Source organism: Petaurus breviceps, unplaced genomic scaffold, assembly GCF_028583685.1.
Source record: "Petaurus breviceps papuanus isolate PSGF00001 unplaced genomic scaffold, PetGlider_PUasm1.0 90881, whole genome shotgun sequence".
Lineage (NCBI taxonomy): Eukaryota > Metazoa > Chordata > Mammalia > Diprotodontia > Petauridae > Petaurus > Petaurus breviceps.
In genome coordinates, this window is record NW_027187369.1 from 16480226 (window position 1) to 16499219 (window position 18994).

At 36.8% G+C, this 18994-nt stretch overlaps 1 long non-coding RNA gene and 1 other non-coding gene across 2 annotated transcripts in view; one reads left to right on the forward strand and one right to left on the reverse strand.

Annotated features, from left to right (window-relative positions):
• Positions 1-18994, forward strand: part of LOC138150623 (uncharacterized) — a 198771-nt gene that overhangs the window by 49946 nt on the left and 129831 nt on the right. The gene's annotated exons all lie outside the window — the stretch shown is intronic.
• On the reverse strand, positions 8149-8276 carry LOC138150718 (U6atac minor spliceosomal RNA). The gene has a single exon (XR_011165639.1). It is a non-coding gene; the product is annotated as a U6atac minor spliceosomal RNA (small nuclear RNA).

Consider the following 18994-nt stretch of genomic DNA (forward strand, 5'->3'; position numbering starts at 1 on the left):
CAGTTGTGTCTGATTCTTTGTGACCCCACTTGGGGTTTTCTTGGCAAAGATACTGGATTGATTTGCCATTTCATTTTACATATGAAAAAACTGAGGCAAACTTGGTTAAGTGACACACTTCCCTGTCATACAGCTATGAAGTGTCTGAGGCTGGATTAGAACTCAGGTTTTCCCGACTGCAGACCCAGCATTGTATCCACTGCACCACCTAGTTTCCCATATAGGACCATGTATACTGTTTTCAATATTAAGGAGATACCTTGTTTGAAGAGGGACTTCAAGGCAGCATCTTACATTGAGTGTAATACTTAAAAAAAAATCAACAAATGAGAGCCAAAGCAGAAGCTTAGTGTATGCTCTTAATCATTTGTATGACATCAAGAAAACCTCAAATGGGATCATAAAGAGTTGGACACAACTGAACAACAACAGAGAAAAGGATGTGCTATAAACAAATGAATTGTAAAAATGTGCTTGTTTCCCTTTTGTGTTTTTGTTGCTCTCAGTGCTTATTTAGACCATTCTTCTGAAGATTCTTTAGAGATGAGAAAGCAGCTATATGGCTCAATAATTCATGTTCCTGGTTACTTTTTGGGGAGGGGGGAGAAGAACCAAATGAATATACATAAATTGGGGAATGGCAAAACAAATTATGATATATGGATGAATAGAATACAATAGTGTCATGAGAAAGGACAAAAAGAGTGATTTTAGAGAAATCTGGGAAGATTTGTATGAACTGATGCAGAAAAAAGTGAGAATGATGATAACAATTTATAATATAAGAGCAAAACTATAAAAATGAACAACTTGAAAGACTTAAGAACTCTGATCAATGACTAACTATAATTCCAGAAGATTGATGTTGAACACTGTGGACAGAGGGGTAATGGATGCACAATGAGATACATTTTTAGATATTTGGTATGGCAATTTAGTTTGTTTAATTGTGCATATTTATTCCAAAGTTTTTGTTTTCCTTTTTTTTGTTTGGGAGTGAGGTAGGAAAAGTGGGAGGGAGAGAAAAATGCTTGTTAATTGAAAAAATAAAAAATCAATAAAAAATAGAAATATCATCCATGAACTTTTCCATTTTGGGGGGAATATTTTCCTCTTTGAGGTATCTTAAACAGCAGCTAGAAGTAACTAAGTGGCATAGTGGAGAGAGTGTTGGGCTTGGAATTAGGAAGATCTGAGTTCAAACCAACCTCAGACACTTATTAACTGTGTGACCCTGGGCAAGTCATTTAACTTCTGTTTCAGTTTCCTCAACTGTAAAATGTAGACAATAATAGCAGCTACCTCCCAGGCTTGTGGTGATGACACATCAAATGACATAATATTTATAAAGTGCTTAGCATTATGCCTGGGACAAAGTAGCTGTAAGTAAATGCTTGTTTCCTTCTTTCCTTCCTCAAATATCAATTCCTATGTGCCTTAAAAGAGTGTAATTTTCATAATAGATTTCTTCTGTATGCATTTGGTCTAGTTTGATCACTTTTGTGACTTCATCTTTTTAGGTGACATTGCCACTTCTTTTGCATAGTTATGAAGTATGGTGGAACCAAAATGTAGCAGGAAAGCTGTAGTCCCTAGTAAGAATAGATTGCTATAAACATTTTACCAGATTTTTTAACTTTGTATCTGTTTATTTTAGGCAACTATAGCAGAATTTATAGTGGGATATGCTATTTGAGACTATTTAGTCCAATTCTTTCACTTAAAAACGAAGAAACTAAGGCCCAGAGGGGGAGAATAACTTCTCATGGTCACATAGCTAGCAAGTAGGAAAGCCAGGATTTAAATCCAGGTCCTCTTAGTCCAAATCCATGGCTCTTTCCATTAAACCACATTGCATCCCATAGTTGTTTTCAATATTTTCTACAAATAATCTCAAAGTGATGTGATTTAGCTAGACCTCATTCCAAGTTCTTTGTGGTCTTGTTTTCTCCATTACTATCTTTTGCTCTCTATTCAGGCAGTACTTCTTGTAATCTTTCATCATTGTTCTACATACTGTTTTTCTAATGAATTCAACCAGTGGTACTCTTGGCTGACATATTTCTTCTTGGAAAGACTTATTTGTTGACAGTTCCTGGATTCTTTTTGCCTCCTTCTTCTGGTGACTCTTTTGGATTGGTTAAACTTCTGTAAAAAATATTGATAGTTATTGTCTTGACTTTTGTGTATAATTGGGTTTTGTCTTGTTTTTAGTTATAAGTTTGTTTAAACTAGTCTTGTTAGAGATATTAAAATCACATGCAACACATTCTTATTTTTCTTTTCCTTAATTTCACATTTGGTTTGACTTTGTAGAAATCAGCTGATTATTTAACTATTCAAAAAGAGCAGATTCTGACATGACCGTTATGTCTGTAAAGTCATTTCTTTTTTTAAAATTAAAACGTATTAACTTTCATTATCTTCTAATGGTCAATATATAGCACTTTCCAACTCTTTGTGAAGAAAGGATTTATGTTGTCTAAGCACCAGGGTTCTGAGTAATCTGCAATCATCTGGTCTTTCTGGTTGGAGCTCTCATTGTCCTCCTTTGTGCTGAATTTCATCAAGTATCAGGGTTTATGTTGCCTTTGCTTGAAGGATCTTTGCAAGGTTCACCCAGAAGTTCTCTATTTCTTTTTCTTCTCCAACAACTGTGGTTATCTTCCCGGTAATCTGTTGATTTACACTGCTACAAAGTGAGAAACCATGTGTCCCTCAAAATGATTTTTTTTAATTACTTGGGGTGTACATGATAAAGTCAGCAACTTTAGTAAATAAAGGAGAATATTTAGGCTATCCTTCCATTTAGCTACAACTTTAAATGATAAGATGAATATGGGATAAGGTTAAGAATATTTTAAATGAAAATTCTGATTTGCAAAAAAAGAGTATGACTATATAAAAACTATTTGTTTTGATGACAAAGGAACTATTTGTTTTTTAAAAGGATTTCTTGAGAGATGGGATCATATGCCTTTGAGTAACTTCCACAGCATAGAAAAGGTTGAAAATGTTATTAATTGATTGATTTCCCATTATTGATTAATTTTTATCTTTCCTAGTAATAATAGACTTTTATTTTTGTATAGCATTTTACAGTTTACAAAGCTCTTTCAAAAAAAGTTCTGTTTCATTGTCCCCATTTTACAAATGAGGAAACTGAGGACTTGAGAGAATAGTGACTTTCCAGGGTCACATGGCCAGTGAGTGGGAGAGCCAGAAAGAGGTCTCAGTCCCCATGACTCCTTCATTCCTTGTGGAGCTATAACATAACGTTTGCATATGAGACAACAATGCAAAACACTTTGTATTCCACTCTAGTAGTCATCAAGTAGATGAATAAGAATTCAAATTAAACCTGCTAAGTACTTCAAGTTGAAAATCTTCAGAAAATGTTGCTTTGTATTATTTTTTGAATAAACAGAAGATTTAACAATGACAGGCTTTTTGCATGCTTTAGAGCTTCTGGATTACAATGATAAGCTGTATAAAATCAAATCTTTTCCCTCTGAGCAAGTATCTTGTATATAACAAAAGGAGAAAAAGCTTAACATTTAGTGAACTTGGCTAGATTTACTGTTTATTATTTAAAATTACATGTGTAATTCTCAGAAAAATCATTGTATGCTTCTATTGCATTTTACCTGGTGTACTAAGAATATAGTAAATAACATCATATGTGAAACTCAGCCGGCAGCATATAAATGGAATAAATGAGTGGTCTAACAAAACTCCTTTGTATATTGCAAAAAACATCAACCATTTTATTTAACTGAGAAGGAGCAATAAAAGGTAGTCAAGTTAAGTAGAGAATCTTTCTACGGAAAACAGAAATGTTATTGCACAAGGATTGAGTATGATGAATGTAGATGTTATTCTTCTTTGGATGTTTATCGATCCAGTATATTGCATTTTCTCTGGGGGGAAAATAAATGAAAATAACCTGGTTTAATAGAATTCTTTGAAATAAATAATTTCCTTGCAGTGATTTAATGGGGAGAAATACTATTCCTCTTCTTGAATTTAGAAATATTGATTAATTTAAAAAAAACTTCTGAAGTCAAATTGCATCTTTACAGAGGCTAAATTTCACTGTCTGCTCATTGGTGATAAGAATTGGTTAGTTCTGCAAGGAATCTGATAGGATAAGAACAGACTGAACGTCAAGGCTTTTCTGTGAAGAGTTGCTACAAGTCATTGAAAATAATGCATGAAAATCTCTGGGTTACTGAAAAGTGGAATGCAGGTTTGGTCATTTTCTCTGAGACATAAAAACAATGAGATAAAACATGAAATCTTGATACCATGTTTTCATAATTAATAGCTACCATATAGCACTTTAAGGTTTGAAAAGCACTTTATGTAGATTTTCTTATTTGATTCTCACAACAACCCTTTGTAGTAGATGCAGATATTATCTTCATTTTGCCAATGAGAAAACAGGGGGAGATAAGTTTAGTGACCTGCCCAGGATCACATAGCTAGTAAGCGTGTGAGGCAGGATTTGAAATCATATCTTTTTGACTCCAAATCCAGGACTCTATCCACTATGCCATCTAATCAGGGTGTTGATATAGATTTAGTAATGATGATAAAAAAAAAAAACTAACATTTTATGTAGTACTTACTATGTGTCATGAACTGTACTAAGTCTTTATAATTATTACCTCATTTGATCCTCACAACAACCCTGGGAGGGAGGTACCTGTATACCTGTAGGAAATGAGACAAATGGGGATTAAGTGTTGTCCCTGGGTCTTACTACCCATCCAATATCTGAGGCTTGATTTGAACTCAGATCTTCCTGATTCCAGGCTCAGCACTCTATACACTGCAGCGCCAACTAGCCAAAGTGGTACATTGGTCCTAAATAGGCGGCTTCAGTTGTGAATCTTCAGTTGTTTGCATTATCAACAAGATCATCAGAAGTGAGGAAATAATCACAACTCACAAAGCAGAGTAAGACTATATCAGTGTTGCTTCCCCTCCTTTTATTAGCTCATGTCTCCTTTTTATACTTAGAAGTGGTCATCTAAAGTCTAACAAGTCAGTAGGAGATTTTTATCCATATCCTTGTTTAAAATCCTCTGTAGAAAATCTCTCTAATGTGATAGAGGATTTAACCTTCCCCGAATACCCTTGCAAACAGGGAAACATGTTATGTCTGATTTTTCCCCTTATATGAATGACTTGCATGTTGTACCTTCAAGTCATGTGGGGATGGGGGTGGGGAAGCAATGTAAACCTTCAAGCACAGTCAAGACTGTGAGGATAAGGCCTTCCTGAGATAGCCTAAGATGAATCTCTAATTTGGCAGCTATTTGACACTCTACTCCATCAACCTTGGTAAGAGCTTGGAAATCCCAGATGTGACATTCAGAACATTACTGGGAATGTCTCAGTAGAAAGAAAAGCTACAGTCAAGTCCAAAAGGGCTGGAATGGTGAAGTGCATCCTCACTTCATACTCTTCAGGCCAGTGACACTGGCCTCATTGCTGTTACCTGAATAAGACACTCCATCTTCTGATTCTGGGCATTTTTTCTGACTGTGCCCTATGCCTGGGAAGCTCTCCCTCCTCATTCTCCCTCCTGGTTTCCCTGCTTCCTTCAGATCCCGGTTAAAATTGTATCTTCTATAGGAAACCTTTCCCAAGCCCTTTTAATTCTGATGGATTATTTATCCTGTCTATAGCTTGTCTGTACATAGTTGTTTACATGTTGTCTGCCCCATTAGATTGTGAACTCCTCAAAGGCAGGGCCTTGTCATTTGCTTTTCTTTATATACCCAGTGCTTAGCATAGTGCCTGGCACATAGTAGTTGCTTAATAAGTACTTATCAACTCTCTCACTTTTCATTCTGCACTATCTAGCTCGAACCTACCCTTCCAGCCAAACGTGAAGTGGCTATTCCCACACCTCTCTGTCAGTCCAGATCCTACCTGTCTTATAGCAGCATGGACTTAGTATGGTGCCATGGAAAATAATGAAGACTGTGGTGGCGGCAGGAACTCTCCATCTAAAGGGACCTCAGAATATCATGAAGGTTTGTGTTGGCCAGATGCAGCTGGTATCAAAACATGCTCATCCCCACATACAAACAGCAAGGTAAATTAAGATAATGGTTTGTATAGCTCCTTACTCTGTTGCTTGCTTGGACCCTAAATTATTATAGCTTGAACCCCAGAGCTCATCCCTCATTAGCCTCTCTTAGATCTAATTCTGATTCTTTGTTTTCACTTTGTTTTACCTTCACTATTTCTGTGAAGGACACCACCATTCTTCCATTCAGTCAGGTTTGCAACCTCTGAGTGACTTTAGATTCTTCCTTCTCATCCAGTTACTTTCTAAAGCTTGTCATTTCTATCTCCACAGTGTCTCTCACATCAGTCACCTTCCCTCCAGTCACATGGCCATCACCAAAGTTCTGGTTTTAACCTAGACTCTTCTAATAGCTTCCTAATTAGTCCTCTTTTTTTCAAGTCTCTCCCCTCCTCTAATCATCTTCCATACCATTGCAAAAGCATAGGAACAGGAAATGGAGTGTCATGTGAGAGGAGTATCAAGTAGGTCAATATAACTGGACAATAATGTGTGAAGAGCAAGGTATAAAATAACCTGAAAAAGCAGGGAGGGGCCAGGTTATAAAGGGCTTAAATACAGAATAGAAGTGTTCATATTTGATTCTAGAGGTAGTCAGTGGAGTTTATTGAATAGAGGGTTGACATAATCATACTTGTGCTCAAGGAAATTTTTGGATGAATTTGGAGTGGGGAAAATCTTGAGGTAATGAGGTCAGCTAGAAGAATGTTGCAATGATAACGAGGGCCTGAATAAAGGTGATAGCTGTGTGAGTGCAGTGGAGGGGACATATGCAAAAATGTTGTGGATGTAGAAACAATAAGATTTGATGACTGGTTGGGTGGGTATATGGAATGACAGTAAGGAGTTGAAAATGATACTGAGCTTAGGAACCAGGGTGACTGGAAGGTTATAGTGCCCTGGATAGCATAGGAAAGTTTAGCAGAGGTGTAGGTTTTGTATGAAAAATAATGTGTTGTTTTAGACATATATCTGAGATGCCTGTAGGAATCCATTGATAATCATTTCTGATCATTTGAACCCCAATAAGGACCAAAGTGTTAACTAATCAACCAGAAGAAGAACCTCAGCCTAACAGACATGCCCTTCTTTGTTCTCTGAGTAAACCCAGAGAATTCTTCATCCTGTGTCAACAGCTACAAGGCCAGATGAAGCTGACTAAGAACATTTTCCTCTGTTTATGACCATTAAGGATGAGGCACCTTAACCCAAGATGCTGTCTTGAATAATAAGATTTTCCTTATCTTAATACTTTATGGACATATACTATGTTATGTCATATTAATGGTAAAGGAAACACAGATATCCTGGGTTAGATTTTCTTTAATAAGTTCCTTATGATTTCTCTTTCCTGTTTACCTTTTCATGCTTCTCTGGCTTCTTGTATTTGAAAGTCAAATTTTCTGTTCAGCTCTGGTCTTTTCAGCAAAAATGCTTGAAAGTCCTCTATTTCTTTTTTTTTCTTTAAACTTTTTTTATTAATTTTTTTTGTTTACTTTTAGTTTGCAGATTCAATTCCACAATTCCTTGAGTTTTAAATTTTCTCCCCCTTCCTCCTTTCCTCCCCCATGACGGGATACAATCAAGTATAGGATCTGTAAATACTTTCACATTATACATTAGTCAGGTTATAAAGACAGATTGTATCAGATGGAGTGAAAAATGGTAAAGAGGACATAAAACCACACAAGAGAAGGAAAAAGATCAGGTAATTTGCTTCCACCTGGATATAAACTCAGTTCTTTCTAGTTCTTTCTCTGGATGCACATATTTCTCTCTATCATGAGTTTTTTGGGATTGACTTACATCACTGCATTGCTGAGAAGAGTCCAGTCTATCAAAGTTGGTCATCACACATACATTGTGTCTGTAATTGTGTACACATTCCTCCTGTCTCTACTCTTCTCACTCAGCATCAGTTTGTATAAGCCTCTCCAGGCAAATATGAAGACTGTCTGCTCCTTGTTTCAGCCATTCCCCAATTGATGGGCACCCCTTTAATTTCCAATTCTTTGCCACCACAAAAAGAGCTGCCATAAATATTAAAAAAAACATGGTTAGATGCCACAGAGTAGGTGGCAATGCCTTAACCATATATGTGTTGTAAAGGCCACTAGGACCTCTTCCATCCTTATCAAGGGGAGTGCTAACCTTCTCTCCTTTCATACAACACAAAAGTCCTCTATTTCACTTAATGTCCATTTACCCCCTGAAGTATTATACTCAATTTTGTTAGGCAAGTGATTCTTGGTTTTAATCCTAGCTTCTTTGACCTCTGGAATATTAGGTTCTAAGCCCTTCGATCCCTTAGTGTAGAAGCTGCTAAACCTTGTGTTATCCTGATTGTGTTTCCACAATACTCAAATTGTTTCTTTCTGACTGCCTATAATATTTTCTCCTTGACCTGGGAACTCTGGAATTTGACTATAATATTCCTAGGAATTTTCTTTTTGGGATATTTTTTAAAAAGGTGATTGGTGAATTCTTTCAATTTCCATTTTACCCTCTGGCTCTAGAATATCAGAGTAGTTTTCCTTGATAATTTCTTGAAAGATGATGTCTAGGCCCTTTTTTTGATCATGGCTTTCAGATAGTCCAATAATTTTTAAATTATCTCTCCTGTATCTATTTTCCAGGTCAGTGGTTTTTCCAGTGAGATATTTCACATTGACTTCTATTTTTTCATTCTTTTGGATTTGTTTTATAGTATCTTGATTTCTCATAGAGTTAGCTTCCATTTGCTCCAATCTAATTTTGAAGGAATTATTTTCTTCAGTGAGCTTCTGAACTTCCTTTTCTATCTGCTTTCTAAGTCACTTAGAAAAAAAAGCAATTCTGCTTTTTAATTCACTCTTCTCTTCATTGGCTTTTTAGACCTCTTTTGCCATTTCAATTAGTCTGTTTTTTAAGGTGTTATTTTCTTCAGTATTTTTTTGGGTCTCTTTTAGAAAGCTGTTGACTCATTTTTCATTATTTTCTTGCATCACTCTCATTTCTCTTCCCAATTTTTTCTCTCCTCTTACTTTATTTTCAAAATCCTTCTTGAGCTCCTCCATGGCCTGCAACCAATTTATCTTTTTCTTGGAAGCTTTTGATGCACGAGTTTTGACTTTGTTGTTTTCTTCTGGTTCTATATTTTGATCTTATTTGTTGCCAAAGAACTATTCTATAGTCTGATTTCTCTTCCTCTGTTTGCTCATTTTGCCAATCAATTACTTTTGAGCTCTTTGCCACTGTAGAACTCTGCTTCCAGAGTGGAGCCTGCTTGTCCCAAATTTCTGGGGTTTTATGCAGCTATTATCAGAGCTTCCTCTAAGCACCTGCCTCATAACTGTGAGGAGGACTGCCTCTCCACAGCTTCAACAAGCTCTGCCATGCCAGCGCTCCTTACTCTAGGACCCCCACCCAAGACTGCGACCCAGATCCAAGCAGGGCAAAGCAAGGGAATCTTGCCTCAGCATTAGAAAAATATTCCTGCAATTGCCCTTTGGTTAGCCACTTGGTCTCCCCACTATCTGTGGGCCTGGAGCCCCGGAAGTCAGCTGCTGCCAGTGTTGCAGCCACCACTGCCACCTGCGCCACCCTGGGGGCAGGGGCCAGACTGTGCTCTTCTCTCACCCAGGTCCAACAGAGTTTCCTCACTTACCTTTTACTTTCTCTTTGGCATTTATGGGTTGAAAAGTCTGGAAACCACCAAAGCTGCCAGTGATTCAGTTTCCTGAGGTCTGCTGGTTTGTGCTGCTGGTCTGTGCCCCACTCACAGCCTGGTGCAATAGACCCTTCCTTTCGGCTTGCCAGGCTGACTTCAGCTAAAGATGTATTTTACTCTGTCGTTTTGTAGGTTCTATAGCTCTAAAGTTTGTTTAGTCATTTTTTATCGATATTGGAGGTGGTTGGGATGTGAGCTCAAAGGAAGTTCCTGCTTTTGCTCTGCCATCTTGGCTCTGTCCCACCCCCACCCCCCCAGGTTGTATTTTCAATTGATACTTTGTCAACTCTCTTATCTTATTGTATTTACAACCTATTAAATTAAGAAAATTCCTTTCTTATGCTATGGTTAAACACATAGGGAGATCATAAATCTGACGGATACTGCCATCCTGACCTGGGATTGTTATAAAACGTATATAAGGCTTGTCATTCTTTTATCAGTCAGAATTAAAATTCTGGCTCCATGTATACATGACTTAGCTAGCTTTAAGGGAATAAACAATATGAATTTATATACCACCTAGCCTGTTTGCCTTTTTTAACCAAACTTTCAGATTGAAATCGCTTTGAAGTGACCAATAAGCAGTTGGTGCTGTAGGACTGGAACTCAGGAGAGCATCTAGGGCTGAACATATAGATCTGGGTCAGCAGCATAGATTATAATTAAACTTCTTGGTTTCTAGAGACCTCCCCTCTGAAATTGCTTTGCATTTACTTTGTTTATATTTTGTATTTGCTACTCTGTGGAAAGATTGCTCATCCTAACAGAAGGTTGGGTTCTTGAGGGTAGCGTTCTGCTTCATTTTGGTCTTTAGCTTTTCAGTGCCTATCCTAGTGTCTGGCATATACTAAGTGCTTGCTCATTGAATTGAGTTGAATTAAATTGAGACCCAGTTGTCTACTACTGCTTAGCCTTTCAGGCATAGCCTAGATTATGAATCATTCACATTGTGATCTACCTGCATGGGAACTTCTCAGTGAACCAGTCTGCCCACTCCAACTCCACAGCTACCCAGTCCCCCAGTTCCTTCTCCCCATCTTTTCTTCTCCCCCAACCAGGAAAGGTTCATCTAGTACCATGTATTTCTAAAACATTTTGAAGCCTTTGATGGGACCAGGGAGGAATAGCACATATGCTTAAAGGTCCAGATTCAGTACCAAGTCCCACAGTGAAGCTTTTCCTAATTATTTCTACCCTTAGTGATTTCAGTAATCTCCGTTTTCACTGAACTTCTAGCAGTTGTTTGGACCATTCATTTGGCACATATATACTACCTATTAATTGCTGTTGCTTTATGGTGTACGTTTCCTTTTTATGCATATCGTTTATATACTCAGATAATATGTCCGTGAAGTCATGATTTTGATGTTCTATACCTTTGTGTCATATGCAGTGAATGTATACATAATCACTATCTCATTGGTATGGGAAATCCTTGCACTGTGTGTCAAAGGCAGCAATAAGGCCTGCCTGATTTGAAGTCTACTACTCAGTCCACTATGCTAGCTTGCTTGCCTCTTTTGCACATAGTAGGTGGTCAAAAAATCTTTGATAATGTGTTGAATGAGCAAAACTAGCTCCATACTCAGAAACAGACAAAACCTAGAACTCTCAATGAAACTGAAAGGTGAAGGTGAGAACTACAGAAAGTACATAAATAAAATGAATAACATTTATCTACATAATGCTTTTTTAGGTACTTTGTCACCTATTTCATTTGAATTTCACATCATCCCTGTGATGTAGTCAGGGAGACCTTGCTATACCCCTTTCACAGAGAATGAAATTGAGGCTTAAAGGATGTGTTGCTTTCCAGAGATCACAGACCCAGCAGGCAGCAGAGCCTGCACTTGAATCCAGCAGGACTGTGAGAGGAAAGCTCAGAATGAGATTTCTAACTTGTTAGATACTGTCCCATCAGTGATTTGTCTGTGTGCTATCTAAGGCAGTCAACAAGCCCACCTATCCCTAAGGAGAGTTTAGTATTAATACATGCTCAACTCTTTCCTTGCCAGTACATGATTCTGAAAAACACCAACTAGCCCAGAGAAACTAGAGGCTCAGGGAGAGAGACTATACCAGCCCACATATTATAAAAGAGGTGTACCCCTGATAACCTTTTTAAAAAGTTAGGACTCTCTGTATAGCTTGAGTTATACTTTGTTTATCCAGATTTCCCAGAGATTGCATTGTCTGGAAGCATGACACATGCCTCAACCTGAATCCCCTTTAGTGAGCAAGCCTTTACTCAGTACAAGTTGCTGACTTAGAGTGATCCCCTGGAGACAATGAATGTCCCAAATACTGGTGGCTCCAAGAGAAGCATGCTCAGTTTGAAAGATATATCTATCCACAGTATATATGAGGACTCTTTTCTCTAAAAATATCTGTAAATTACAGTTGCTGGAAGGCAACTCACCTTTGTGCCTTTGCTCTCTGTCTAAGCAATATGCTGGTGTCAGAGCCACGACTCAAAATTCCATTTGATCTTGAGTGTCTGTTGTAGCAAGCCATGGCCTAGGGATGTGCTTAAATAAAGGCAAACACATCTGTTGTTGAGCTCTCCATTTGTGACACTACCTTGTGGAGAGAGAGAATACTTACACTACACAATGTTGTATAAGAGTATTCATAATGCTACTAAGACAGTCTAGGACTTTGGGCTCTGAGGTACATGATGCATATCACCTTGTTTGGTATTCAGCACAGCCTGAAAAGGGAGGGAGTGCAAGGATTTTTGTTAACATCTTAAAGACAAGGAAACAGAGGGTCAGCCAGATGAGGTGACTTGCCCAGGATCACACAGCTATCATCAGCAAAACTGAGATCCACCCTCAGTTCTCTGGACTTAAAAGTCTAGTGTCTATTTGACATACACATGGGGATTGAGACTTGTCATACTCAAGTATATACTGTATACCCCACAGGCTCATGCACAGTCTACTAGGTGAATAGCAGGCAGCTTTAAAATGTGTTGTATAACAATGCTTGTTCATTTTAAAGAGGATTTCCCATTGCATTTCTGTCTGCATTGAAAAATACAAAAAACAAACAATAATAATGAGTTCACATTTCTGCAGTGTTTTAGGGTTTGTAGAGCACTTTACAAATATTACCTACGTCATTTGATACTCACAATAACCTGCAAGGCAGATGCTGTTATTATCCCTATTTCATAGTTGAGGAAACTGAGACCTACAGAAGTTAAGTGACTTGCTCAGGGTGACACAGCTAAGTTTCTAAAGCTAGATTTGAACTCAGGCAAGCACTTTGATTTCACCTATACATATGTGGTCATGCCAAACATATTTCCATATTAGCCATGTTGCAAAACAAAACACAAACAAAATAAGACAGTGAAAATAAAGTTTAAAAAGTTTGCTTCAGGGGGTGGCTAGTGAATAGAGCATCAGCCCTTAAGTCAGGAGGACCTGAGTTCAAATCTGGCCTCAGACACTTAACACAAAAACTAGCCATGTGACCTTGGGCAAGTTACTTAACCCCAATTGCCCCCCAAAAAGCAAAAAAATTAAAAAATTTAAAGAAAAGTTTGCTTCAATCTGCACTCAGAATTCATAACTTCTCTCTCTGGATGTGGATAGCATTTTTTTTTTATCATGGGTCCTTTGGAATTGTCTTGGATTATTGTTTTAATTAGAGTAGCTAAGTCTTTAAGAGTTGATCATCCTGACAATATTACTATTATTGTCTACAGTTTTTTCCTGGTTTTGCTTACTTCACTTTGCATGAGATCATTTAAGTCTTCCCAGGTTTTTCTGAAACATTCCTGCTTACTACTTCTTATAGCACAGTAGTGTTCCATTACAATCATATACCACAGCTTATTCAAGTATTCCCCAATTGATGGGCATCCCCTCAATTTCCAATTCTTTGCCACCACAAAAAAGAGCTGCTGTAAATATTTGTGTACAAGTAGGTCTTTTTACTTTTTCTTTGATCTTTTTGGGATTCAAACTAAGTAGAGCTAATGCTAGTTCAAAGGGTATTCACAGGTTCTTTTTGCTTTTTTTTGGAGGGCAATTGGGGTTAAGTGACTTGCCCAGGGTCACATGGCTAGTTTTTGTGTTAAGTGTCTGAGGCCAGATTTGAACTCAAGTCCTCCTGACTCCAGGGCCGGTGCTCTATTCACTGCACCACCTAGCCGCCCCTTTGCACAGTTTTATAGCCCTTTGGACATGTTTCCAAATTTTTCTCCTTAATGGTTGAACTAGTTCACAATTCTACCCACAGTGCATTATTGCCCCAGCATTAATCCCCTCCAGCATTTGTCATTTTATTTTTCTGTCATGTTAACTAGTCTGATAGGTGTCAGGTGCTTTTCTCTAATCAGTAGTAATTTAGAACATTTTTATGTGACTCTTGATAACTTTGATTTCTTCTTCTGAAAGCTGCCTGTTCATATCCTTGGAAGTTTATGAACTGAGGAATGACCCTTATTTTTATAAATTTGGCTCAGGTCCCTATATATTTGAGAAATGAGGACTTTATTAGAGAAATTTTTGCAACATTTTCCCCTAATTTCCTATTTTCCTTTGTATTTTTGGCTGAATTAGCTTTGTTTATGCAAAAGCTTTAAAATTTAATATAATCAAAATTATTTATTTTAATTCCAGTAATCTCTATACCCTGTTTGGTAATGAATGCTTCTCTTATCCATATATTTGACAAGTACATTTTTCCATCTTATCACCCTTTATGTCTAAATCATTTATCCATTTTGACCTTCCCTTGGTAAATGGTGGGAAATGTTGGTCTATGTCTAGTTTCTGCCAAACTGCTTTAGAATTTTCCCAGTATTTTTTGTCTAATGTTGACTTTTTACCCCCAAAGCTTGGCTCTTTGCATTTGTCAAACATCAGTTTACTATGACCATTTACTACTATGTATTGTGTACTTAATCTATTCCACTGATCTACCCCTCTATTTTTTTTCTTTTTTCCTTATGGAGGGGGGAAGGCAGGGCAATTGGGGTTAAGTGACTTGCCCAAGGTCACAGGGCTAGTTTTTGTGTTAAGTGTCTGAGGTCAGATTTGAACTCAGGTTCTCCTGGCTCCAGGGCTGGTGCTCTATTTGCACCACCTAGCCACCCCAGCCACTCTATTTCTTAGGTAGTACCAGATTGTTTTGATGATTGCCACTTTGTAACATAGTTAGAGATCTGGTACAGCTAGGCTACCTTCCGTCATGTTTTTTTTTTTAATTCCCATGATAGTTTTGACTTTTTGTTCTTCCAGATGAATGTTGTTGCTATTTTTTCTGTTTCTATGAAGTAGTTTTTTGGCAGTTTGATTGGTATGGCACAGAATAATCAAATTAACTTAGGCAGAATTATAATTTTATCATATTGGCTCATCCTACCTATGAGCAATTAATATTTCTTCAATTGTTTATATTTGTCCTTATTTTGTGTGAAATGGTTTTTTATATTTCTGCGCATATAGTCCCTTAGCAGGTAGACTCCCAAGTACTTTATATTGTCTGTAGTTCTTTTAAATGGAATTTCTCTTTCTATCTCTTCCTGCTTTGTTTTGTTGGAAGTACATAAAAATCCTGATGATTTATATGGATTTATTTTATATCCTTCCACTTTGCTAAAGTTGCTATTTTTTCCATTTTTTAGTTGATTGTCTAGGATTCTCTAATTATACCATCATAGCATCTACAAAGTGATAGTTTTGTTTCCTCATTGCCTATTTTTATTACTTCTATCTCTTTTTATTGTCATTGCTATAGTTAGCATTTCTAGTACAAAATATGATAATATAATAATAGTTGCGATAATAGATATCCGTGCTTCACCTCTGATCTTACTGGGGAGGCTTCAAGTTTATCTGTATTAGAGATAATGCTTGTTTTGGTTTTAGATCGATGCTACTTACTGTTTTAAGAAAGGTTCCAATGAATCTTATACTTTCCAGTGTTTTAAATAGGAATGTGTTTGTATTTTGCCAAAGACTTCTTCTGTGTGTATTGATATAATTATATGATTTTTATTTTTATTTATATGGTCAGTTATGCTGATAATTATGAGCTGGCTCTGCATTCCTGGTATAAATCCCACCTGGTCACAGTATATAATCTTTGTGATATATATTGCTGTAATCTCCTTGCTAGTATTTTATTTAAAAATTTTGCTTTGATATTCATTAGAGAAATGGGTCTATAGTTTTATTTCTCTGTTTTTGAATTCCCTGGTTTAGGTATTAAAATCATAATTGTGTCATAAAAGGAATTTAGTAGGACTCCTTCTTTACCTATTTTTTCTAAATAGTTTATATAGTATTGGGATTAATTTTTCCTTAAATGCTTGGTAGAATTCACTTGTGAATTCATCCAGTCTTGGGAAATTTTTCTTAGGGAGCTCATTGATGGGTTGTTCAATTTATTTTTCTAATATAGGGTTATTTAAGTAGTCTATTTCCTCATCTTTTTATCTGGGAAATTTTTTATTTCTGTAAACATTCATCTATTTTACTTACGTTATTAGTTTTACTGGCATATAATGGGGCAAAATAACTATTAAGAATTGTTTTAATTTTTCCTTTATTGGTGGTGTATTTACCTTTTTCATTTTTAATAGTAGTAATTTGATTTTTTCTCTTTTTTTAAAATCAAATTAACCAATTGTTTATCTATTTTATTTTTTCCCCCAGAAAATCAGCTACAAGTTTTATTTATTAATTCCATTTTTTATTAATCTTGTCTTTTATTTTCAGGAATTTTATTTTGATGTTTAACTTGGAATTTTTAATTTGTTTTGTTTTTTTAGTTTTTTTTTTGTAGTTGTACAATCAATTCATTTATCTGTTCTTTTTCTCTTTTATTAATATTTTCATGTAAAGATATAAACTTTTCCTTAAGTATTATTTTGACTTAATCCCACAAATTTTGGAATGTTGTCTCATTGTTATCATTCTCCTTAATGAAATAATTGATTTTTTCTATGATTTATTCTTCAGAATTAAATTATTTAGTTTCAAATTAGCTTTTAATCAGGGTGGAGCCAATATGGCAGTGTAGAAGCAGGAAAACTCTATGAGCTCCCCCCATAACCAGCTCAAATACCTATAAAATATGACTCTAAACAAATTTTAGAGCTGCTCAATCCACAAAGTGACAGAGAGAAACAAATCTCCTGCTGAAGGCAGCCCAGCAGGAAGGATCCATTACAGTGTGCTAGGAGCCAAGCCCAGCATCGTGTGAGCCCGCAGTTTTAGCCCCAGGGCAGCCCCAACCAGCAGCAGCTGCAGCAGACCTCAAGAGAGTGGATCACCAGCAGCTGTGGTGGTTTCCAGAAATATCAACCTATAAATTCCAAAGACAAAGTAAAAGGTCAGTGTTGAACTCTTTTGGAACAGAGGGGCAGGGGGGAGGATGGAGGTGTGGTCTGGCCTCTGTCCATGGAGCAAGAAGCATCGGAGGCATGCGACAGCCATGCAGCTGCCTCGATTTGGCTGCTTCAGAGCTCTTGGACTGCAGATCATAGGGGGCCCAAGTGACCATTCACAGGGTAATTGTTCTTGCTTTAACCTGCCTGGATCTGGATCACAGTCTTGGGTTGTGGTTCTGAGGTGTGTGACCAGTGAGCCAGAGCATGTGGGCTTGTAGAGACACTACTCTCCTAATAGCTGTTCCAACTGCAAAAACCCCAGCGATTTGGGACAAAGCTTTCCTCTCTGGAAGCAGAGTTCTACTGTGGCAAAGAGCTCAAAAGTCAAGTAATTGAGTGGCAACATGAGCAAGAAAAGGAAGCAAAGCAAACACAGCAATCCAACTTTCGATTCCTTTATTGGGGACCAAAAGGATCAAAGCATGGAACAGGAGGAAGAGAACAAAGTCAGACCTCCTGCACCAAAAGATTCCAAGAAAAATATGAACTGTTTACAGGCCATGGAGGAGCTCAAGAAGGATTTTGAAAATCAATTAAGAGAAGTAGAGGAAAAATTGGGAAGAGAAATGGGAATGATGCAAGAAAATCATGAAAAGAGAGTCAACAACCTGACTGAAGAAAATAACACCTTAAAAAATAGATGAACTCAAATGGCAAAAGAGGCCCAAAAAGCCAATGAGAAGAATGCCTTAAAAAGCTGAATTTGCCAGATGGAAAAAGAATTTCAAAAGCTCACTGAAGAGAATAATTCCTTCAGAATTAGATTGGAACAAATGGAAGCTAATGACTTTATGAGAAATCAAGATACTATTAAACAGATCCAAACAAATTAGCTTTTAATCTATGTTTCCATGGCCCTTTATTAAATGTAATTTTTTTTATTGAATTATGGTCTGTAAAGGGTGCATTTAATATTCCTGCTCTTTTTGGCATTTGGTTGTGAGGCTTTTTGTTCTGATGTTTATCAGCTTTTGCAAAGATTAAATGAACAGCTGTGAAAAAGGTATACTTTTTCCTAGTCCCATTCAGTTTTCTCCAGAGGTCTATCATATCTAAATTTTCTATGATTTTCTTTACCTCCTTGACGTCTGAATGGTTAGATTTATCTCATTTTGAAAGGGGAAATTGTAGGCCCCCTATGAGTATAGGTTTTACTGTCTGGTTCCTCCTGTAATTAATTTAAATTTTTCTTTAATTATTTCGATATTATGTCATTTGGTGCATATAATTTTGGTATTGATATTACTTCATTGTCTATGGCACCTTTTAGCAAAATGTAGTTTCCCTGCTTATCTTTTTAATGATATCTATTTTTGCTTTTGCTTTGTCTGAGATCAGGATGGTTAACCCTGCCTTTTTAATTTAGCTAAATTATAATAGATTGTGCTCCAGCATCTTGTTTTAACTCTCTGTGTGTCTCTCTATTTCAAGTATGTTTCTTATAAACAATGTGTTGTTAGATTCTCATTTCTAATCCCTTCTCTTATACACTTCCATTTTATGGATGAGTTAATCTCATTTCCATTTCTGTTCCCATTTATGAGTACTGTGTATTTCCCTCCATCCTATTTTCTTACATTTATCTCTCTCTCTTTTTTATTGAGTCTCCCCTCTTAAGTCTGTTTTGCTTCTGACCCTGCCTTCTTTTATCTGCCTTCTTTTCATTACCCACTCCCTTTCCTTCCTCCCCATCCCCTCTTACTTCCATGTTAGGTAAATTCTTCTTTCTTTCTTTCTTTCTTTCTTTCTTTCTTTCTTTCTTTCTTTC